This window comes from Microtus oregoni, unplaced genomic scaffold (genome assembly GCF_018167655.1).
Source record: "Microtus oregoni isolate MIOR12 unplaced genomic scaffold, Mior012 000008F_ref0000371, whole genome shotgun sequence".
NCBI lineage: Eukaryota > Metazoa > Chordata > Mammalia > Rodentia > Cricetidae > Microtus > Microtus oregoni.
The window spans coordinates 26,216,411-26,241,456 of NW_024543067.1; the positions used below are offsets into that span (position 1 = coordinate 26,216,411).

At 42.0% G+C, this 25,046-nt stretch overlaps 1 non-coding gene across 1 annotated transcript; it reads left to right on the forward strand.

Moving 5' to 3' along the window:
• The first annotated feature begins 6,378 nt into the window (after positions 1 to 6,378).
• Positions 6,379 to 6,486, forward strand: LOC121452047. The gene has a single exon (XR_005974784.1). It is a non-coding gene; the product is annotated as a U6 spliceosomal RNA (small nuclear RNA).
• Positions 6,487 to 25,046: the final 18,560 nt, after the last annotated feature.

The following is a 25,046-nucleotide window of genomic DNA, read 5'->3' on the forward strand; positions in this document are numbered from 1 at the left end:
AATAAATAAATGAATTTAATTTTTAAAAAATAAATATAGCACAGAAAACAGTTTTGAAAACACACATACATATATATGAATGTTGGCTAAAATGACTACATTTGTAAAATAGAATTGCATAGCAGTATGTCTTTGATACAAAAAGGTAGAAGATGTGCATACGTTGTGGTTTCCAAATAGATTAGAACATGTGAAACATTTATACAATTGGTTGCCAGATTTTAATGCCAGTAGATAATTAACATACCAAGAAAACATCAAGATGTCCTCTTCTAAACTTAAAAGTAAACAATAACACCAAGAAGAGAACAACAATCAAAACAACAACAAAGTAACAGTATCATCTGTGGCATCTTCAGAAGGATATGCAGTAATCTGAACATTATTGCAAGAGCGTGGCTGGGGTCTGTCACTTTTGAAGCCTCACAGGTTGGTGTTCAGTCGTGCTGTTCAGGGCACTAAGGTCGGAAGAAGTCCACTTCTGATGTTCTGATGAATGCGCTAAAGACTGATGGCTGCTTTCCAGACTCTCCTTGTTACTCTTGCACTCTGAGGCCTCCATCTTGAGGGGAAGAATGTTATTGATTAGAAGGAGTGTGCCCAAGACTTCTGTCTACCTCATGTACGTGTGTCTTTGAGCAGAGTGGGAATGCCAGACACTTGCTTGGTCAGAAGGTAAAATTAGAGGCCCTTTGGATAAGCATGTTAGTATAGACACCATACATTACAGAAAGGGAAGATCTGAAACTCTCTTGGCCAGGTGTGGAGTTTGAATACTCCATTAAAGGAAAAGAGTATGTGTGCGACACCCTTGGTCAATGGGAACACTATCGAAGGCCTCATATTCAGACCTTTAATATCCCCCACATAAGTCAGAAATGTATGAATAGTGATCAAAGGGTCAGAGGTGAGATGTCAGGAACATGCCAAGGTGCATGGGGAAGAAGGGAGGAAACAAGAGCCCGGAGAAAATACAAGGACCCCAGGGTCAGAGGGGAAATGTTTGATGGTGTCTTGTGAGGAGTGTGGAAATCTGGGGGTTATTAGAGATATTGAATAGCATGTTGGATTGGGTAAAGTTGGAAATCAGCATACCCACTGCTTAACATGAGATCAAAGTCCCAGCCCACCTCATACAATGGAACACATTCCAGGAACTGCCTTATCAGCTTCCAGCTCGTCATCAAATACTTGGATATTTGTCCACTGTAGAAAATGTGTGGTAGGTGAGGCATTTTCCAAAAGTCTGCATGAGAGTCCCAAGCTTGTTCTCCTTCTCAAGCATATGTTCAGCTGCTCAGATCTAAGTTTGAATGATGGGGACCACATTATATGGATTTTGGCTTTGAGGCAGTGGGCTTCAGTTCTAGACTCTACTTCCTACACATGGGCTTGGAGTCTTTAAGCCTGGGATGTCTGGAGAAGTCATTGTGTGAAGAAAAGTATTCTATGGTCTCAGGTTTAGGTGGGGGAATGTCTGAGGCCACTGAATCAGAGGAGAAGAGTGTGAGGCTCTCCTTGGACTGAAGGGCCTATTTGAAGACAACTTGCAGAATGAGTAGATCTGAGGCTGTCTGGTAAATTATAGACAGTAAACTGAAACTCCTTTGGTCACATCAGAATGGTATGTGGCCCAATTATATGGTCCTAGTAATTGTACTCCCACAGAGTCATGTTCAGAAGATCTGAGAACCCTTGTATGTACCTCTCTAGTAGAGCAGGCAGGTCTGAAACCCTTTGGTCAGAAGACAAAACTTGGGGGTATACTTGGGAGAGGGGATAGTCTAAAAGCCACTTCAGTAAGAAAGAGAGGATACTCTCAGACTTGTCTGGGTAGGTTGAGCATATCCATGATGAGGGAGTCCCCTCTGTGTGCTGTGATCACCATTAATAAATAAGATACTGTTTTGGACCTATAGCAAGGCAGAACTTAGGTAGGCAGAGAAAGCCTATGTGGGCAGAAGAAGAATTCTTGCTACCACTTTGGGAGCAGGTGAAAGATCTAAAATCCTCTAACCTAGAAGGAGGAGTCAGGAGCTCCCTAGGACTAGGTGGAATAATCTCAGCTTCCCTTGGTCATATGTCTGTGTACCTATTGGGCAGAAGCTGAAACCTGAATGATACCCTGAGAATTATAGAAAGTCCCAGACACTCACTTCTTCATCGGCACCAAACTTGAAATCACAGTCTAGAACACACATTTTCTGAATGTCTATGTCAGGCATGTCAGCAGTCTTAGAAGTCTTCTAAGAGGCTGCACGACAGACGTCTGTGACTCAGTTTCTTTATCTGGTATAGGTCCATCCACAAATTCCTCTTCATGTAGGACAGGAATTCTCTGTCTAAGGGACTAGAGTGAAGGCAGTATTATGAGTTATCCCCATCTTGCTGTTCTTGTGTTCAAGGACCTCGGTCCAGAGAGATCTGGGTTCTCTTTAGTCAGAACAGTACTTCCCAGGCCACCAAATTAGAAGTTATAGGTATGGAATCAACTGTGAAATTTCCTTGATTACACAAGGCAGGCCTGAGGCACTCTTTATTGATGTGAATGTCTAAATCCACTATGTAAGATGGGTAGGGCCTTGGTACTTGGGACAGAAATAGAAGGACTATTATACCCTTCATCAAAAATGTTATGTGGCAAAATTCATGGGAATAATGAGAAACATTAATGCACTCTGGTCATAACTGGAATTTCTGAGACATTTTGTGCACAAGTGAAGGTCTACACCTATTTGTCAGGGGTGTAAAGTATATGGCAATGTTCAATAAAATAGGAATCGCAATTTTCCATTAAGCATAAAGTAAACACCTTGTGGAGCAGAGGAAGGTCTGGTTTGGCCTAGTCAGCTTCCAAATCTTTTTCAGTATTGAGAATATCCATACCTTTGTGGGCTTGTGAAAGGCTGGGAAGTAATCATTGCATGTTTTCCAAGTGGTTGGATGGTCATTTTCAGTCTAAGAAGTTATTGGTCAGATAAGATAATCCCATATATGTAGCTGGAAGAAAGTTTGAAGCAATCCTAGACAGTTGGGAATATAGCAGACATACATAGTCAAGAGAACAAGATCTATAAGCCCCATAGTAGATAAGGTAGGCCGGAGTCATCCTTGGGCAAAAGAGAACATATTACAAGCCATCTTGGGCTTTGGGAGAAAGTTTTATTTCCCCCTGGATAGAGGGGAAAGGCCAAGTATTTCCGAATAGTGTCTGATGCTATATTATGATGCTCTGAATCTCCTCTATGAAAGAAAGACATTTTCAGACCGTTTGGACAGAGGGGAGGAATTTGAGGACCCTGAAAAAAGAGGATAATGATGACCCTTTCAGATGATGTATTGTAAGTGAAGCATATTTAAGTAAACGGGGAGAAGGTCTGAGCCCTCCTTCATCAAAAGGGAATGATTGGATCCTTACTAAGTGAGGGTAAGTTTTGAAGGCCTTTTTGATTGGAATTTGAAAGTTTTGGGGCCTTGGGCCCTGACCCCCTCAGTCATGCAGGATAGATATCAGGCCCTCTTTGTTACAGAGTGTGCATTTGAAGTCTAATTGAAAGAAATAGATGGTGGTTAGGAATGGAAGACTTTGGCAGACTTAAAGAGAGAAGCGAAGTCACAAACCACTTAGGCAAAAGGGAGTATCCTATTCTACCTTGTGCAGTGGAGGAAGGACTTCATCACTGTTTAGAAGGTTCACATCTTCAGGCACCCTGTGGCAGGCCTGGCAGTAATCTGAGCATCATCTATCAGTCATGATTGGCAGGCTCCAGTTCTCATCAGCTACATTGGTGTGTGTATCAAGGATGAGACCTCTTCATTCTGGTGACTTTAATGAAGCAAAGATGACCTAAGTCTCAGGCTCTGTCACCTCAAAGCAGAACAAGATGAAGTCCCTTTGGTCACACATGTATTTTCATAGTGGACATAGTTAAAGGGGAAAGATCTCCATTATGGGGATAATTCTGAGGCCCACATGCTTATAGGGGGTGATCTGAGGATACTTTGATCTAGGTCACCTTGAGAAAAATGGAAAATCTGAGATAACTTTAGTTAAAAAATCAGTTATTCTTATGAATTTCCTTAAACAAAGAGGGATGGCCTTGGGTGTTATTTATAATAACAGAAAGGCTTGATAGTTACTTTAATCAAAGGGATCTTCTGATAACCAGTCACCAAAAAGGCACAATGTGAGATGCCTTGAGAATAGAAACAGCTTGGGAAGCCCACATTATACTCAGAGGGGAAACTTCTGAGGTCATTTTGAACTGTCTTGCTTAGAGAAAAAGTGCCTGATTATGTTTGACCAAATAGCAAGATCCAATCACCCCATTGTGCAGAAAGGGAAAATGCTAGTTTTACTTGAGTGATTTGGTTCAGCATCATTTGATTCTTACTGTGCTCCCAACTTCCATGATCCATATATTACATCAACTGTTGGGAAGAGTACAAGAAGCAATTACAACACTCTTTCAACATGATGAGTGGTTGTGTAAACTTTGATGCTTCCTCAGGGTTGTATTGATCTGTGTTTATCCATCAATGTAAGTAATGTGGAATGTCCTTCTGTTTATGCTTTTCTTTTTTTTGGTTAATGAATAAATCTGCTTTGACCTATGGCAGGGCAGAATATAGCCAGGCTGGAAGAGATATAAAAAGAAATTAGGTGGAGTCCAAAAGAGGACACGTAGCTACTAAAGCAGAACTACACCGGAACTTTTCCAGTATGTCACAGCCATATGGTGATACATAGATTTAAAAAAATGGGTTAATTTAATATGTAAGAGTTAGTTAATAAGAAGCCTGAGCTAACAGGCTACATGGAATTGTAATTAATATATTTTCTGTGTAATTATTTGTGCGTGGGCAGTTGGGAAACATAAGCACAGTCTTCATTTACATAAAAGATGAGAACATTTTGCATTTCTGACAGCTACATTCTAGGCAGATAGCATAATTATTAGTTTTAGCTTTTTATATTTTTCCCTCTACCTAGAATCCTTTGAGGTCCCATGGTTACAAAAGTGTTTTCTTAGCAATCTTAGCCCCTGGGATTGGCACTAAGGTAATATGAGTCCAAAAGTCAAGTGAAATATGTCCATGAAAAGAAGGGGATGCTCTAGGGCCTCCCAGGGTCAGTGGCTAGACCTGTAGCTCAATTAAATACAGAGGGAATGATTTGCAACCCCTTTGGTTGCAATTCTGAGCTCTTATTCATCAGTGTGGAATAGCCCAGACACCTCTTGGCAAAAAATGGGATCTTTCTAATTTTTGTGGTTGAAGTTTGGAATCATAGTTCCCCCTTTCACTACACTGGACTGAATATGGGCAAATCTGACTCTCGCTGTTACAGTGTGAGTGGTGTAAGGAATATTTAATATGGGGCCTCTTTATTCAAAGGTAAAGTTTGAGGATCTTTGCCACCAAATGAATACTTGAGACCACCTTAGGAAAATGGGGAAGGTCTGCAGTAGGCTTTGTCCTAGGAGGGAGGTCTACCATTTTCATCAGTGTAGCAAAAGGAATAAGATAACTTGAGGAGAGTGGAAGCACTGGCCCTTTGTGAGACCTGTTTAGGGCAAGGGTATGAGTTGGAAAACCCTTGCACAGAGAGGAGAAATGTCATGTACCATCCTGTTGAAGGTGAATGCCCTTACTACCTTACTCAGTGAAGGAAGGTACCATTACTGCACTTCAGCTTCTAACTCTTCTTTAGAGCTTCCTCAACTTGTGTTGAGTATTAGAGAGTTCAGGCAGCAATGAGAGCCTTCTTCAATGTACCTGGATGGCTGTCAACAGCTAGGTCTCCTCTTTTTTTCAGGTCGTTTTCATGCTCCATGTCTGGGCAGCAGTGATGGGGTCAGTTGATTTCTAGTGATTGGATTGAAAAACATAGCTTAGGATTCAGTTTCTTTTTTTTCCATTTATTTATTTATTAAAGATTTCTGTCTCTTCCCCGCCACCACTTCCCATTTCCCTCCCTCTCCCCCAATCAAGTTCCCCTCCCTTGTCAGCCCATAGAGCTATCAGTGTTCCCTGCCCTGTGGGAAGTCCAAGGACCACCCACCTCCATCCAGGTCTAGTAAGGTGAGCATCCAAAGTGCCTAGGCTCCCACAAAGCCAGTATGTGCAGTAGGATCAAAAACCCATTGCCATTGTTCTTGAGTTCTCAGTAGTCCTCATTGTCCGCTATGTTCAGTGAGTCCGGTTTTATCCCAGGTTTTTTCAGACCCAGGCCAGCTGGCCTTGGTGAGTTCCCGATAGAACATCCCCATTGTCTCAGTGTGTGGGTGCACCCCTCGCAGTCCTGAGTTCCATGCTCGTACTCTCCCTCCTTCTGCTCCTGATTTGGACCTTGAGATTTCTGTCCGGTGCTCCAAAGTGGGTCGCTTCGGCAGCACATATACTAAAATTGGAACCATACAGAGAAGATTAGCAGGGTCCCTGCGCAAGGATGACACGCAAATTCATGAAGCATTCCATATTATTTGATACCCTGGGAAACCAAGAAAAAACGATCAAACAGGTAATGGAAACAGTTCAAGAATTGAAAACTGATATGGAAGCAAGGAAGAAAACACAAACTGGGGACCAGCTGGATAGGGAATATCTAGGGCAACAAGCAGAGCCTACAGAAAGAAGCATAATCAATAGAATACAAGAGATAGAAGAATCTCAGATTCTGAGGACACCATAGAGAAAATAAACACACTGATCAAAGAAAACAGCAAAGCCAACAAATTCTCATCACAAAACATTCAGGAAATATGGGACACAATAAAAAGACCAAACCTAAGAATAATAGGAATAGAAGAAAGAGAAGAGTCACAGCTCAAAGGCCCAGAAAATATTTTTAACAAAATTATGGAAGAAAACTTTCCCAACATAAAGAAAGATATTCCTTTGAATATTCAAGAAGCATACAGAACACCAAACAGACTGGATCAAAGAAAAACATCCCCTCGCCATATAATAATCAAAACACTATATACACAGGTTAAAGAAAGAATATTAAGAGCTGCAAAGGAAAAAGGCCAAGTAACTTATAAAGGTAAACCGATCAGACTTACACCTGACTTCTCTATGGAAACCATGAAAGCCAGAAGGTCCTGGATAGAGGTACTTCAGAGCTAAGAGACCATGGATGCAAACCCAAACTAATATACCCAGCCAAGCTACTGTTCACTGTCAATGGAGAAATCAAGACATTCCAGGATAAGAACAAATTTAAACAATACGTAGCCACAAATCCAGCCCTACAGAAAGTAATAGAAAGAAAATCGCAACCCAAGGAACCCCACATTGCCAACACTGCCTACAATAACTCAGGCATCTAGCGACCCTTCACTAGCACAACTCAAAGAAGGGAGACACACAAACTCTACTACCAAAAACAATAAGAATAACCGGAGTAAACAACCACTGGTCATTAATATCACTTAATATTAATGGTCTCAATTCACCTATAAAAATGCACAGGCTAAGAGATTGGATACGAAAACAGGATCCAACATTCTGCCGTTTGCAAGAAACACATCTCAACCACAAAGACAGGCATCTACTCAGAGTAAAGGGTTGGGAAAAGGTGTTTCAAGCAAATGGTCCTAAGAAATAAGCAGGTGTGGCCATTCTAATTTCTAACAAAACTGACTTCAAACTAAAATCAATCAGAAGAGATTGAGATGGACACTTTATACTCATAACAGGAACAATTCATCAGGATGAAGTCTCAATCCTGAATATCTATGCCGCTAATATAAAAGCACCCACATATGTAAAAGAAATATTACTAGAACTCAAGGCAGACATCAAACCACACACACTAGTAGTAGGAGACTTCAATACACCTCTCTCTCCAATGGACAGGTCAATCAGACAGAAACCTAATAGAGAATTAAGAGAATTATTGGAGGTAATGAAGCAAATGGATTTAACAGACATCTATAGAACACTCCACCCAAATAGGAAAGAATATACCTTCTTCTCTGCAGCTCATGGAACCTTCTCGAAAATAGACCACATACTTGGAAACAAAGGAAACCTCCACAGATACAAAAAAATATCAGTGTCCACCTGTGTCTTATCAGATCACCATGGATTAAAGTTAAAAGGCAACAACAATGCTATCCCCAGAAAGCCTACAAACTCATGGAAACTGAACAGTCAACTACTGAACCACACCTGAGTCAAGGAAGAAATTAAGAAAGAAATTAAAATCTCCCTTGAATTTAATCAAAATAAAGAGACAACATACTCAAACCTATGGGACACTATGAAAGCAGTGCTAAGAGGAAAGTTCATAGCACTAAGTGCCCACTTAAAGAAAACGGAGAAAGCATATGGGGACTTAACAGCATACCTGAAAGCTTTAGAAAAAAAAAAGAAGCAGAAGCGCCCAGGAGGAGCAGAAGACTGGAAATAATCAAACTGAGGGCCGAAATCAACAAAATAGAAACACAGAAAAAAGTCCAAAGAATCAATGAAACAAAAAGTTGAAATCTCAAGGTCCAAATCAGGAGCAGAAGGAGACGGAGCACGAGCAAGGAACTCAGGACCACGAGGGGTGCACCCACACACTAAGACAATGGGGATGTTCTATTGGGATCTCACCAAGGCCAGCTGGCCTAGGTCTGAAAAAGCATGGGATAAATCCGGACTAGCTGAACATAGCGGACAATGAGGAATACTGAGAATTCAAGAACAATTGCAGTGGGTTTTTGATCCTACTGCACGTACTGGCTTTGTGGGAGCCTAGGCAGTTTGGATGCTCACCTTACGAGACCTGGATAGAGGTGGGCAGTCCTTGGGCTTCCCACAGGTCAGGGAACCCTGATTGCTCTTCGAGCAGATGAGGGGGGGGGGACTTGATCGGGGGAGGGGGAGGGAAATGGGAAGCGGTTGTGGGGACGAGGCAGAAATCCTTAATAAATAAATAAATTAAAAAAAAATCTCCCTTCCAAAAAAAGCCCAGGACCAGATGGTTTCATTGCAGAATTCTACCAGAACTTCCAAGAAGACCTAATATCTATACTCCTTAATGTATTTCACAGTATAGAAACAGAAGAGTCATTGCCAAATTCCTTTTATGAAGCAACAGTTTCCCCAATACCAAAACCACACAAAGACCCAACCAAGAAAGAGAATTACAGGCCCATCTCACTCATGAATATCGACGCAAAAATTCTCAACAAAAACTGGCAAACCGAATACAAGAACACATTAGAAAAATTATCCATTATGATCAAGTAGGCTTCATCCCAGAGATGCAGGGCTGGTTCAACATACGAAAATCTATCAATGTAATCCACCATATAAATAAACTGAAAGAAAAAAACCATATGATCATTTCATTAGATGCTGAAAAAGCATTTGACAAAACTCAACATCCCTTTTTGATAAAGGTCTTGGAGAGACTAGGGATACAAGGGTCATACCTAAATATAATAAAAGCTATATACAGCAAGCCGACAGCTAACATCAAATTAAACAGAGAGAAACTCAAAGCCATCCCACTAAAATCAGGAACACGACAAGGCTGGCCACTCTCTCCATACCTTTTCAATATAGTGCTTGAAGTTCTAGCAATAGCAATAAGACAACATAATGGGATCAAGGGGATTCCTATTGGAAAGGAAGAAGTTAAGCTTTCATTATTTGAAGATGATATGATAGTATATATAAGCGACCCCAAAAACTCCACCAAAGAACTCCTACAGCTGACAAACACCTTTAGTCATGTGGCAGGATACCAGAAGAACTCCAAAAAATCAGTGGCCTTCCTTTACACTAAGGATAAGGAAACAGAGAGGGAAATCAGAGAAGCATCACCTTTCACAATAGACACAAATAACATAAAATATCTTGGGGTAACTCTGACCAAGGAACTGAAAGATTTATATGACAAGAACTTTAAGTCTTTGAAGAAAGAAATTGAAGCGGACACCAGAAAATGGAAGGATCTCCCCTGCTCTTGGATTGGGAGGATCAACATAGTAAAAATGGCAAATCTACCAAAAGCAATCCATAGATACAATGCAATCCCCATCAAGGTCCCATCAAAATTCTTCACAGATCTGGAGAAGACAATAATCAACTTTTTATGGAAAAACAAAAAACCCAGGATAGCCAAAACAATTTTATACAATAAAGGATCATCCGGAGGCATTACCATCCCTGACTTCAAACTCTATTACAGAGCTACAGTATTAAAAACAGCTTGGTATTGGCATAAAAACAGAGAAGTTGACCAATGGAATCGAATAGAAGACCCTGACATTAACCCACAAACATATGAACACCTGATTTTCGATAAAGGAGCTAAAAGTATACAATGGAAAAAGGAGAGCATCTTCAACAAATTGTGCTGGCAAAACTTGATGTCAACCTGTAGAAGAATGAAAATAGATCCATATCTATCGCCATGCACAAAACTCAAGTTTAAAAATATTAAAGACCTCAATATCAGTCCGAACACACTGAACCTGATAGAAGAGAATGTGGGAAGTACTCTACAACACATGGGCACAGGAGACCACTTCCTATGTATAATCCCAGTAGCACAGACATTAAGGGCCTCATTGAATAAATGGGAACTCCTGAGACTGAGAAGCTTGTAAAGCAAAGGACACTGTCACTAAGACACAAAGATAACCCACTGACTGGGAGAAGATCTTCACCAACCCCGCAACTGACAAAGGTCTGATCTCCAAAATATATAAAGAAATCAAGAAACTAGACCGTAAAAATCTAATCAACCCAATTATAAAATGAGGCACTGAGCTTCACAGAGAATTCTCAACAGAAGAAGTTCAAATGGCCAAAAGACACTTAAGGTCATGTTCAACTTCCTTAGCGATCAGGGAAATGCAAATCAAGACAACTTTAAGATACCATCTTACACCTGTCAGAATGGCTAAAATCAAAAACACCAATGATAGCCTTTGCTGGAGAGGTTGTGGAGAAAGGGGTACCTTCATCCATTGCTGGTGGGAATGCAAACTTGTGCAACCACTTTGGAAAACAGTGTGGTGGTTTCTCAGGAATTTCGGAATCAACCTACCCTTGGACCCAGCAATACCACTCTTGGGAATATACCCAAGAGAGGCCTTATCATACAACAAAAGTATATGCTCTACTATGTTCATAGCAGTATTGTTTGTGATAGCCAGAACCCGGAAACAACCTTCCCTTCAATGGAAGAATGGATGAAGAAAGTATGGAATGTTTACATATTAGAGTACTACTCAGCAGTAAAAAACAAGGACTCCTTGAATTTTGCATACAAATGGGTGGAAATAGAAAACACTATCCTGAGTGAGGTAAGCCTACCCAAAAAGAGGAACATGGAATGTACTCACTCATATTTGGTTTCTACCCATAAAAAAAGGACATTGAGCCTATAATTAGTGATCCTAGTGAAGCTAAATAAGGAGAACCCAAAGAAAACATTCTCCTGAATATTAACCTTCATCAGGCGATGAAAGGAGACAGAGACAGAGACCCACTTTGGATCACTGGACAGAAATCTCAAGGATTCAATTTCTATTTCTAAAGTTATGACAGGGGCCCACAACCTAGAGTGGAGCAATGGAGTTCCCTAGCCACCAGCACCATAGATAAAAGGTTTAAATCATTTTTGTTTAGAGCAGCATATTTTGGAGGTACTTCAAAGACAGAATGAAATGTTTGAGGATTTTTGATAGAATCCTACAATGTAGGATGCAATATTATTCAAAATAACATTTCTAATGTCACCTTGTGAATAAAAGAAATGCATGAGTTTCCTGGAGTCAAAGACAGTGCTTCCTAGTCTCCCTTGTACAGGTGGATAAGGTGTAAGAACACATTTTTTAATGGAGGGAAGGATGATGGCTCAGTCTGACCCAGGGTAGTTCTCATGAAAACTTCAATAAACAAAGTGTACTTGAAGTCTCTTGTAAACAGGGAAATTCTGACAACCTCTTCTCAGAATAGGAAGTTCTGAGACTACCTTCAGCAAATGAGAAATCCCAAATGTCTTTATTCACAGCAAGGAGGGCTCCAGTCACATTTGGTAAAATACTACTATGCACTTCAATCATGATCAGAACAGGAAGGTCCCAAGGCATCTTGGATAATGGGAAAAGGTTCTGGCGCTGCACTAACATCAGCTATTTTTCCCAATGCAAACGCATACCTTGTGCGAAATCTTTGAGAGTCTAAGGCAAATCTCCTTACAATCTTCCAACAGGCTAAGTGGTTATGCAAGCATTGATGTTTCCTCAAGGTTGTGTTCAGCTGTACATATCTGTGAATAAAAGAAACAGTGTGTTTTTGATAACCAAACTTGGAGACAGATGGCTTGGGGCTTCTGTCCTGTAATCTTAAAGCAGAATGTTGTGAGATCCCATTGTTCTCATATGTATTTGTTTGGTTGTGTTGGTCAGAGGGGCCAGCTCCAAAGCAATCTTAGTTAGTAGGGGAACATGCGAGGTCGCCAACTAAAGAAGGGAAGCTTGATGGTTCTTTAGCCTTAGAGTGTACTAAAGTGCTGAAGATCAGAGGATGGGGGTCTGAGACATCCCTTGTATACAGGGGCCAGTTTTGAGAGACCATTCAATAGGGTTTGATTTTTTAGATTTCCTTTTGTGAAAACTGAACTTCTGAAATCCTCTTCCTAGATGGAAGTAGATAATTGGCTCACAAACCTTCAGGGAAGATCATGAATGTCTGATACTTGTTTTTCTTGGTGGTATAATGCACTCTTGGTCTGACACACCTGTAATGAGAAGATAAAAGACAGAGTCACTTAGGAGGAATGGGAATATATAAGGACCATATAACACCAAACAAATATTTTAGGGTAGGGCTCATTGGAAAATGGGGTTTAGGAAAATCTACATCTTAGGAGAGTTCTGACCTCCTGTTCCATGTATTGAGAAGGAATAGGTGAAGAAGAAGAAGAAGAAGAAGAAGAAGAAGAAGAAGACGAAAAGTGAAAATTCTGAGCCCAATGTAAGAGAGGAAACCTCTGAGACCCCATTGAAAAATGAGGACAGAATCGCCTTTGGACAGAGTGTGAAAGTGTCATACATATTTCTGTTGAAGAGGAATATCTTGGGCACCTCATATAGTGGAGAAAGTTCCCAGAACTGATCATGAGCTTCCAAGTCTTATCCATAATTTGTGTTCCTTCTGAGAGAGAGACAAGGCAGTAACAATCTATGTCTTCTTCCAAAGACCTGGATGATTGTTCCTGGCTAGGTTACTTCCTGTAGTTTGTGTTCAGCAGTCCTGATCTCGGCAGAGATGTTGAAGTCATTCCATTTACATTGACTAATCTGAAGGCAGATGGCATGGGGTTCTATGCTCTGATTGCCAAACATGCTTATGGGACCTCAAACCAGAGTGGACTATTGTCCCTTGTTTATAGAGAGAGTCTCCCACAGACCTATTCCTGAACAGCTTGATAGAAGACCTATTAGGCCATTTATGGAAGGTTTCTGTCCCCATGTTTGAAAGGGAGAGTGTTTTGGGAAGGTAGGAAAGTGCCCTAAGTTCCAGAAACCCTAAGGGAGAAGATGAAGTCCCCAGGTTACTTTGAAAACTAGGAGGATCAGCCAATATCTTATCAGGTCCAAATGTCCTCACACTATGGAGTACCCATGTGTTTTGGTGTTGTAATTAGAGCAGCGGGGCTGCGTCCCCAGCACCCCGGCCGCCTGCATGGCTAGCTTATGCCCCGAAATAATTACACAGACACTGTATTCTTTTAAACACTGCTTGGCCCATTTCTATCTAGCCTCTTCTAGGCTAATTCTCGCACCTGGACTAGCCCATTTCTAATAATTTTTGTAGCACCCCAAGGTGCGCTTACCGGGAAGATTCTAGCCTACGTCCATCTTGGGTCAGAGCTTCATCGTGTGTGTGTCAGAGAGCAGAGCTCTCACATCTGCCCAGGAGAGCGGAGCATGGCGTCTCTGCTCCAGAGAGCAGAGCTGTCGAGTCTGGGAGAGGTGACCAGGTCTAATTACAACAAAATGGCGCCCGACGTGATGGACTAAATCCACTTAAAAACCTGAGAAGGCTTAAAAATAAGGGAGAGAGAGTTTAACACAGATTTTTGCTGTTTGTTGGTGGCGTGCTGTAGAGAGATTTCCTGATTTGGCAACAGCAGCAGAAAAAATGCTGTGTCAATTTAAAGCGCAGCTTCTTGGGGCTGTGTTGCCAGCATGAACTCTGGCTTTAAAGCATTTCAGTGGCTTTTATGGGACTAGATGTTTGTGTTCCCACTTGGGATCGGAGGAGAGTGCTCTGAGACCTTGCCTATGGTTCAGCGTTCCCGCCTGCACCTGGGCAGAAGGCAGAATCAGGCTTAGGCAGGGGGAAGAGCATGGCGGATTTCTGCCGCCATACGGAGACATGTTTTCAGACTGTGCAGTGCTCTGTGTGTCAGATTTGGATGTAACTTAGATGAAAAGAATTTCTGTGCTGCACGCTCAGTCTCAGAATTAAAGTGCTGAGTACCGCTCCTACCTGGCGGCCCCAGAGCTAGCACAAAATGGTACGTCCTCCATTTTGAAATTTTCCTGACTCAGCAGCAGGAAAAAACCTGTGTTGTTTTAAAATGCCGGCTTTCTGGGCCATCCTGCCAGGGCAAACTCTGACTGTTTGAGGCAGGAGGGCCGACTACAGAGAGAGGACTTGTGTGTTGTTTGTGGACATAATGCTGCAACTTACTTGCTGGCAGGAACCTTGAAATGCCATAGAGTTGTGGCAGTAAACATGGCTACAGCCAGTACCTTAGCCATGAGGCTGGAAAGCTAAGGAATGGACTGGATGTAGCTGGCAAAGCCACGGCTTTAGTCCTACTGATATTGCTTGGTAAATTAAAGACTCATGTGGTCAGAAAAAGAGAGATATACAGTAAAGAGAGATTCAAAGACAAAGAAAATTTCTAAATGGTTTTCAGTGTGTTAAAAATATATGCAAGCTAAAAGTTGAAATTCTTAAAGTAAAAAAAAAGAAAGAAAGAGAGTAGTTGGGTGTGGTAGTACATGCCTTTAATCCCAGCACTTGGGAAGCAGAGGCAGGTGGATCTCTGTGAGTTCAAGGCCAGCCTGGTCTACAGATGAAGTCCCCAGGTTACTCTGAAAACTAGGAGGATCAGCCAATATCTTATCAGGTCCAAATGTCCTCACACTATGGAATACCCATGTGTTTTGGGGCTCTCAAGCTTGGTTTCAAGCGATCAGAGTTTTTTTTCTTTTTTTTAATTGATTTTTATTGAATTCTACGTTTTTCTTTGCTCCCTCTCTGAAACTCCCCTCTCCTTCAACTCTCTTCCAATGTCCCCATACTCCCAGTTTCCTCAGGAGATCCACATGGGAAGCAGAGTTTTTCTCTTACAGGTTGGTTGGCAGCTCCTAGCTCTGTGTCCTCCACAAGCCTTTCATCAGTAGCATAGGCATATGAGACAAGATGAGACCATTCCATTTCTGGTAAGAATCTTAAAAGTAAAAGGGTTTAATAAAGGAAAAGTTTTTTTTTTACTGTTTTGTCCCAGGGTATCAGTTCAGAGTACTCTGTCATCCCTTTGGTCATTTGGGCATGCTTGAACAACCAGGTCAGAAGGGAAAAGATTAACATCTTCTCAGTGAGAGAAATAGAGCTGAGGTTTCTGCAGATAAAAGTGGTTTTTCTGAGGAATCCAAGGTCAGGGAGTGCTTATTTGGAGTTTACATGACAAAAAGATGAACATCTGAGTAAGTCTTCATGTCACTGGTCTGGTTTGTATCCCCTTAATCAGATGAGTTTCTATCAGTACCCATGAAGGTAAATGGTGTGTCTAAAGTCCCCTTTCTCAAGGAAAGTAGAATATAACCACCATCCTTCACAGGGTATTTATTGTCAGAGGCTCTCATTGGATCAATATTGTGTCTACAGTTTACTGAAGTGCAAATCTGGGGCCCATTTATTAAGAATAATGTCTGAGGTCCATTCCATAATATCAGGAATTATATGGGCCCCTCACACGAAAGGAACATCTACACCTCCTTTGAACAAACTGGAAAGATGTAGGACTCCCTTTATTCCAGGATTAAGATCAGATATCTCCTTGACCAGAGGGAAGAGTGAGTAGCCCTGTGAAGAAAGGAGTTTCTGAGACCCATGAGGCAGGGGAGATATGATCAGAATGTGAAAATCCCATATTACCATGATCAAAAATTCAGTTGACTTTGATACCTCATAAGCTCCTAGAATTGCCTCACCATCTAACTCTTCTTCATAGTTTAGAATGTCCATATCTTTAGCTGAATCTGAAAGAGACCAAGCATCAATATCAGGATTCATTAAGATACTTGGTGGAAGGCACAGTGTGGTTGATGCCTAAGAATTCTGTGCAGGCAAACAGAACTGGGTATGACTGAGAAGTCTATACCATGGCTACTTTACTTAAGGAAGTGGCATGGGTTCCTCGATTTGTCTACTCTTCTTGACTTCTGTGAACTAACCACAGTGACCAATGCTCTTTGATCAATGGTGAAATATTACATGTTCCCTTCCTCAGAGGGAAATTTCTGAAGGCCATTTGGGCTAAAAGGGGTATTTTTAGGCCTAAGTTTTCAGAGCAAAAAACAATAATAATAATAATAATAATAATAATAATAATAATAATAATAATAATAATGTTTTGGAAAGGAGACAGATCCCAGACCTTGTTGAGCAAATGGGAATGCAACTGCTTACCTTTTGTAGAGGATAAGATCCAGGCACTCCTTAGTCCTTCTCCAACTCTTCAGTGAACTCTAGAAAATTCTTATCTCTGAGGACTCCTTTTGAGGCTTAATGGCAATCAGAGGGTTCTTCTTACAAGTTGAATTATAGTCCCTAGGTCTGTTCCCTACTTAAACTCTGGATAAGCTGCACAGGTGTAGACATGGAGGACAGGCATATATCTGGTGTGTAGCTTGAAAACAGATGATCTTAGATCCAGAGTACTTGTTATTCTTCTGCCATGCAACTTCAATCTAGAGTTCCATGAGATTCCTTTGGTGGTGAGAAGCATATTTCCTAGCCATTCAGTTCTGACGGAGAAGCTCTAGTCTCGATTAGTTATTTGGTAGACCTGAGTCGGCCATGAACACAAAGAGAAGCTGTGATGTTTACCTAGTAATAGGGAGTCAATCTCAAGTACCTATAAACCAAGTCTGAATATCTGAGACATTTTTCAGTCACTGGGCCAGTTCTGTAGCTTACTTCATCAAACGGGCATGTCTCAGATTCCCCCAGTAAAGACACAGAAAGCAGCATGGTACAGAAACCCCCCTTTGGCAAAGTATGAAAGTCAGGGGCTACTGTGGTTGAAGGAAATAACTTTAAAATCCCTATTCATAAGACCGTGCACCAAGGTGTAAGCTTCCTCAACTAGTGAATTAATTTAATTTTGAAGGGAATATCTAAGACATGATGGAGTTGGTAATGGACCAGGTAATGACTGAAGCTTTCGTTGTTGATGGGTTATTAGTTTACTGGTAAAAGTTGTGAGTTACTTTTGTTCTAGACAGAAAAGATTGAGGCCACCTTGGCCACTGGGAAAGATCTGAGACCCCCCAGTACTGAAGGAGAGGTCAGAGGATCCCTTCATCCATACATCCATTTGGAATAGCTCTGGTTCTGTATTGATAGGGCTATAGCCTGCTTGAGAATTAGTGGAGTGCATTCTGCATCCTGGTTCAGAAGAGATGTGCCTGAGCACCCGGTAAGCCCTTGAAAATAATTTGAGCTCCACTTCAGTCACTGGGAAAAAGGATGAGTCCTCCTGGGCCTGAAAGAATAAGTCTGGGGCCCCTTTGTCAGAAAAACAATGGAGAACCCCTGTACAGAATGAGAATGAAGCATCCACAGACAAAGAGGGAATTTTGAGTACAATATTTTCGGTCTTCAGAGACAGAAAGACTTATGCTATTTTGAGAAATACAGAAAGGTCAAAGATTCTTGTGGGAAGCGTGGGATATCAACAGTTAATTTGGGAATTAGAGAAGTCTGAACATGTCCTGATCAAATCTTCATGGGAATATAGAATATCCATGTCATGCAGGGCAGGCAACAGTGTGATCTGTCTCCAGCCTCTAGGAGGCAATTCTCAGCTATGTCTCTGTACCAATTCAGCTATCTACATCTGAATATGAAGGGTGTGATTTCTTTATTTCTGCTGATCAAGTTAAGGCACATATACTGGGTTTAGGGCACTGCTGGATGATCTAACATTCTAGAACTTCAGGCACCAGGGTGATGGAGGAAGGTCATTGGTTAAGTAATAAAGAAACTGCTTGGCCTCATAGGTTAAAACATAGGTGGGAGGAGTAAACAGAACAGAATGCTGGGAGGAAGAGGAAGTGAGCTCAGACTCAACAGCTCTCCTCTCGGGGGCAGATGCCTCAGAGAGACGCCATCCTCCTCTCTCCTGGGCAGACACACACAATGAAGCTCTGATCCAGGATGGACGTAGGCTAGAATCTTCCCGGTAAGTGCACCTAGTGGTGCTACACAGATGATTAGAAATGGGCTAAATTAATATGTGAGAATTAGCCTAGAAGAGGCTAGATAGAAATGGGCCAAGCAGTGTTTAAATGAAAACAGTTTGTGTGTTGTTATTTCGGGCATAAGCTAGCAGGTGGCCGGGGTGCTGGGGACGCAGCCCCGCCGCTCCTATTATAACACCAGGGTAGTTTTATTTTTGGACAGAGGCTTTGAAGTCAGATGATTAGAATAATAAACACCCAGAACCTCTTAGACAGAGGGAGTTGATCTGTCACCCACTAAACCATATGAAGTAAGTCTAGGGCCACATTAGTCAGAAGAAGCACATGCTATTCTCCGTGGGTAATAGATAGTATATCATATTCTATGTAGAAAACGTGACCTATTAATAATCAGATGGAAAATGCCTGCCTTCTTTATAGTCAGATGGACCAATCTGATCCCTCAATATGCATCTGAGGTAGCCAGGAATGGAAATCAAATGTTTAACAGGTGTTTTATGAGAAGGGAAAGTTATAAACTCCTGTTGTTCATGTGGGGCACAAGGTAGGAAAATATGGGGCTGGCCTGTGAATAAGATCTAAAGATGGCATGATAAGAGAGAGTAGGACCCAGGATCACCTCTTGAGATGAGCATCTTTAGAACTTGGGTTTGACAGGCTTATAAGGTTTGAAGCCTCCATAGAGGCTTCCTGGAGCAGAAGTTGAAGTTCTAACCCACTCTACATTAGAGGGCACATTTCTGAATTCCCTTTGGTTACAAGGAGCAAATGTGAGTCTCAGTGATTTAGATGGACTATTCTTGAGGCTCTCTCTTTCAGATTGAAAGATTCTAAAGCTGCCTTGGACGGGGTGGCCATAGGAAAGTCTGAGGCCCCTTTGGTCACATTGAGAATGTCTGATGTCTTTTTGAGTGGAGAGGTAAGAACTCAGGCTCCTTTTTTGCAGTGGAATCCTTCGGAGATTGCATGAGACTGAATGTGAATATCTGTGCCCTCCTAGGACAGAAGGGTTACATATGGGGGTCCCATGTTCATATTGGAAGGCTGTGTCTCCGCCTTGGTAAGAGAGGGAAGATCTTAGGTCTGCTAGTTGAGGTCGGATATGTCTGAAATTTCCTTGGACAACAGGGAATGATACACCACTCCCTTTTGGAATTGGTGGATATATGAGTCCCCATTGTACAGGAATCCAAGTCCCACTCCCTTCTCTGGCACCAGTGGAAGGTTTGTGTCCCTCTTGAATGGAAAGAGTGTGTTTAAAGTCCTCCTTTGTAGAAACAGGATGTCTGACATCATTGCTTTTGGACAAAGAGGAAGACTTGACACTCCCCCTGGGACTGTCTCCATCTGGAGATGAACTGAAGCTTTCTTGGGTGTCAGTGGAAGTTTTGATGACTTCTTGAGTATAAGGGAAATGCCCGAGTCTTTTTCTGGTAGAAGTAGAAGTAAGGCTGGAAGTCCCATGAGGAGAGGTAGAATGTCTGAGGGTCACTTCATGAGAGGGAGTAGATCCTATGTCCTCTTCTGTAGAAGTGGAAGCTTCTATGCTCTGTTGGGGAGTAGTATCTGGTTTCTTGTCCCTTTTGGCAGATGAAGCATGACTAAATCCTCTTTGCTGAGACGGTGAATGTCCTTGTACACACGAAGATATTTTCTGGCAACCTTGTTCTGAGAGCGAGAGTGACCCAGTCCCAGATGCAGGTGGAGTGCTTCTCAGAGACCCTTGGTCAGGAAAAGTTGGTCCCAGGGATTCCTCCAGAGATACTGATGGTCCTAAAATTTCCTTTTCAGATACAGACGGTCCCATAGTACCTTGGGCAGAGAATGAAATTTCCAGAGATCCTGGTATAGATGGAAAAGTTTCTGAAGTTCCTGGGGAAGAGTCTGATATGTTACAAGCCTCTTTGTCAGATGACAAAGGTTCTAATGTCTCTGGCATAAGGGAAGCCTGTTGTAGAATCTGCACTGAAGGAGGCAGATGTCCTAGAGAATCTTGGGCAGGTGGTGAAGTTTCTAAAATCCCATGGGCAGAAGATGGTATTTCTAGAGTGCTATGGGTAGATGGAGATGTTTCTAATGGCCACTGTGAATATTCAGATAGTCCAAGATCTCCTAGATTAGATAACAATAATGATAATGACTGTCCTGAATGCCCTTGGTCCAAACAAGTGCCTAAAGCCTCTTCAGATGACATGGAAATATCTGTAGACCCATGAGCAGATGGTGGATATCCAAGAGCTTCTTGTGCTGATATGGACAGTCCTAGAGACCCTTGTGTAGACAATGCATTTCCTGAACAGATTTGCTGCAGTGGTGAATCTCCTAAAGGCACCTTTTCACCTGAAGATATTTCCTGTAAACCTTTGTCTGTTAGTGAAGTTCTATCAGGCCCCATTTGAGATGAGGCAGTTTTCACAGACTGTTGGTCAGATAGAGAAAATTCCAGAGGTTTGTGGGAAACTGTTTGTGATCTCAGTATCACTTGGTCAGTTTTAGAAGGGCCCGCTGCACCTTTGTCAAATGTTGAAAATGTCAGTGTCTCTAAAATAGATGTCAAAGTTTCTACAGACCTTGAGAGAGATTTCAAAATACTACAAACCTCTTCAGAATATGGCAAAGGTTTTGTTGTCTCTGAAGCAAATTGGGAAGTACCCAGAAGCTGCTCCAAAGAAGTCTGAAATTCTAGAACACTTTGAGCTGATGGTACAGTTACTATAGACCCCTGGACAGATGATAGAGTTTTCCTAGCATCTTGTGTAGATAGTGATGTTCCTAACATACCTTTTGAAGATTGAGAAAGTCCACAATCTTGTGGAATAGATGATGAATGTACTAAAGCCTCTTGGAATAAAGGAGGGCCTAGATTCTCTTGGGAAGATGTGAACATTTCTGGAGACTCTTGATCAGATTTTGAATGTCCTACAAACTCTTGTGCTGATATCGACATTGCAAGAGTTCTTTGCATGGATAATGAATCTTCTAAACACCCTTGCTGAGGTGGTGAAGATCCTTGTACACATGAAGATATTTTCTGGCAACCTTGTTCTGAGAGCGAGAGTGACCCAGTCCCAGATGCAGGTGGAGTGCTTCTCAGAGACCCTTGGTCAGGAAAAGTTGGTCCCAGGGATTCCTCCAGAGATACTGATGGTCCTAAAATTTCCTTTTCAGATACAGACGGTCCCATAGTACCTTGGGCAGAGAATGAAATTTCCAGAGATCCTGGTATAGATGGAAAAGTTTCTGAAGTTCCTGGGGAAGAGTCTGATATGTTACAAGCCTCTTTGTCAGATGACAAAGGTTCTAATGTCTCTGGCATAAGGGAAGCCTGTTGTAGAATCTGCACTGAAGGAGGCAGATGTCCTAGAGAATCTTGGGCAGGTGGTGAAGTTTCTAAAATCCCATGGGCAGAAGATGGTATTTCTAGAGTGCTATGGGTAGATGGAGATGTTTCTAATGGCCACTGTGAATATTCAGATAGTCCAAGATCTCCTAGATTAGATAACGATAATGATAATGACTGTCCTGAATGCCCTTGGTCCAAACAAGTGCCTGAAGCCTCTTCAGATGACATGGAAATATCTGTAGACCCATGAGCAGATGGTGGATATCCAAGAGCTTCTTGTGCTGATATGGACAGTCCTAGAGACCCTTGTGTAGACAATGCATTTCCTGAACAGATTTGCTGCAGTGGTGAATCTCCTAAAGGCATCTTTTCACCTGAAGATATTTCCTGTAAACCTTTGTCTGTTAGTGAAGTTCTATCAGGCCCCATTTGAGATGAGGCAGTTTTCACAGACTGTTGGTCAGATAGAGAAAATTCCAGAGGTTTGTGGGAAACTGTTTGTGATCTCAGTATCACTTGGTCAGTTTTAGAAGGGCCCGCTGCACCTTTGTCAAATGTTGAAAATGTCAGTGTCTCTAAAATAGATGTCAAAGTTTCTACAGACCTTGAGAGAGATTTCAAAATACTACAAACCTCTTCAGAAGATGGCAAAGGTTTTGTTGTCTCTGAAGCAAATTGGGAAGTACCCAGAGGCTGCTCCAAAGAAGTCTGAAATTCTAGAACACTTTGAGCTGATGGTACAGTTACTATAGACCCCTGGACAGATGATAGAGTTTTCCTAGCATTTTGTATAGATAGTGATGTTCCTAACATACCTTTTGAAGATTGAGAAAGTCCACAATCTTGTGGAATAGATGATGAATGTACTAAAGCCTCTTGGAATAAAGGAGGGCCTAGATTCTCTTGGGAAGATGTGAACATTTCTGGAGACTCTTGATCAGATTTTGAATGTCCTACAAACTCTTGTGCTGATATCGACGTTCCAAGAGCTCTTTGCATGGATAATGAATCTCCTAAACACCCTTGCTGAGGTGGTGAAGATCCTAGAAACCCTTGGGCAGATATAGACAATTTGGGGCACAACTGGGCTGATAATAAAGAATGGGAGGTCCCTAGAACAGATGGAGTAGGTCTCAGTGAATCTTTGGAAGATGGAGAAAATTGAACAGATTTTTGGAGAGATGATGATGATTCCTGAATCTGTTGCTCAGAATCAGAAAGGAACACAGCACTTTGCGAAGATGGCAAATGTCCTAGTGTTCCTGGGAGAGGTGGCAACGTTTCTAGAGTCAGAGATGAAGATTCTGAACATTTACAAACCATTTGGGGAGATGTCAAAGTTTCTGATGACTCTGGAGTATATTGGGAATGTCCCAGATACCCTGGGGAATGAGTTTGAAGTTGCTGAGCACCATGTACATCTAATAGACCTTCTATATCTTTCTGGAGAGAAGATGACGTTTCTAGAGTAACTATGGAAGATGACTCATTTTGCAGTATTCCCTGGGCAGAGAGAGAAGGTGTATCTCCTGGGACAGATGGGAATTGTGCTACAGACCCTTGATTATAAGAAGGGTCCTGCACTTTGTGGGAAGATGTGGATGATTCTGGAGACCCTTGGTCGAAAGAGCAAGGTCCTAGAGACTCTTGTCCTGATATAGACAATTTCACAGTTCCTTGAACAGATAATGATCTTCCTTCATAACCCTTCTGATGTGGTTTTTGTCCTAGAGTCACTTTTGTGGGTACAGACAGTTCTTGCCACCCTTGGTCTTGTAGGGAATGTTCCAGAGTATCTGATGTAGATGGGTTAGGTACCCAAGACTCTTGGGAAGATGGAGAATGTTTCATAGAAGGTTTGGTAATTGGTGAAGATGCTAGATGCTTCTTTGAAGATATGGACAGTTCTGAGTCATTTTTGGAGGAAAGAGAAAAGCTCCCAGCATCTTGGAGTGTAGAATTGAAAAGCTTTTGTGTCCTTGAGGCAGATAGCAATTTTTCTACAGACCCTGGGGTAGACAGAGCAGGTTTAAAACCCCCTTGGGCAGATGGCAAGACTTTTAATTCCTCCTTTGAAAATTGGGAATTTGCCTCACTTCCCAGGGAAAGAGACCCAAGTCCCAGATCATCTTGGGCATATGGCAAAGGTTCTGTTCTCCCCTGACTATCTAATGAAGGTTTTGTAACCTCTTGCGCAGATGTAGATGTCCCTTGAACACCCTGGGCAGAAACAGGAGGTGTCGGAGTCCATGAAACAGATGGAGACATTCCTAAATCCACTTTAGCAGGTGGAGAAGATCCTAGGGTCACTGGAGTAGATGGGGAAGATCCCAAATCTCCTCTTGAGGAATTGGATAACACTAGATTGCTATGTGCACAGGTAGGAACTTCCATAGTATTTTCTCCATGTGAAGAAAGGCAAGATCCCCCAGGTTCTTGTAAAGATAATGAAGGCCTGGAACCCACTTGAACTGATAAGGAAATTTTCAATGGCTCTAGGAAAGATGATAGAGTCCCTTGCCCAGATAAAGAAATGACTGTTTGCCCTTTTGAAGAAGGCATAGATCCTAAAGAGTCTGAAGCAGATGGATTTGTTTGTTGAACAATTTGAGCAGACTGCCAGGATCCAAGATGTCCCAGGGAAGAAACAGAGGGTCCTAGAGTGCCATGCATAGGTGTAGAGAGACCAAAAGTCCCTTCTACAGACAGGGAAGGTTTCAAAAGGCATTGGGAAGAATGGGAAGGACTCAAGTTTTCCTGGGCAGATATGGGAAGTTCCAGAGGCCCATCATCAGATAACACATGTCCTCTGGTAGTTGTCAAAGTTTTGCATACACCTGGTATAGATGATGAATATCTTGGGGACTCCTGGGGAGTTAGTAAAGGTTCTACAGATGCTTGTGCTGTGATAGAAATTCTTGGAAACCCTGGGTCAGATTTCAAAGTTTCTACTGTCTTTTTGGCATGCTGGCTGAGATACTGGGTAGATGATGAATATGCTGCTGTGCTCTGTGCAGACGTGGACTGTGAGCATGTATGTTGTGTATGTGAGGAAGTGCCTGAGAGCCCTTGGGCAGGTGGAGGATGTCCTAGACTCCTTTGTGCAGATGTGGAAAGTCCCATAGACTCTTGTGGAGGTAGGCAGGAACCCACAGTTCCTTGAGCACATTGAGAAGTTGCTT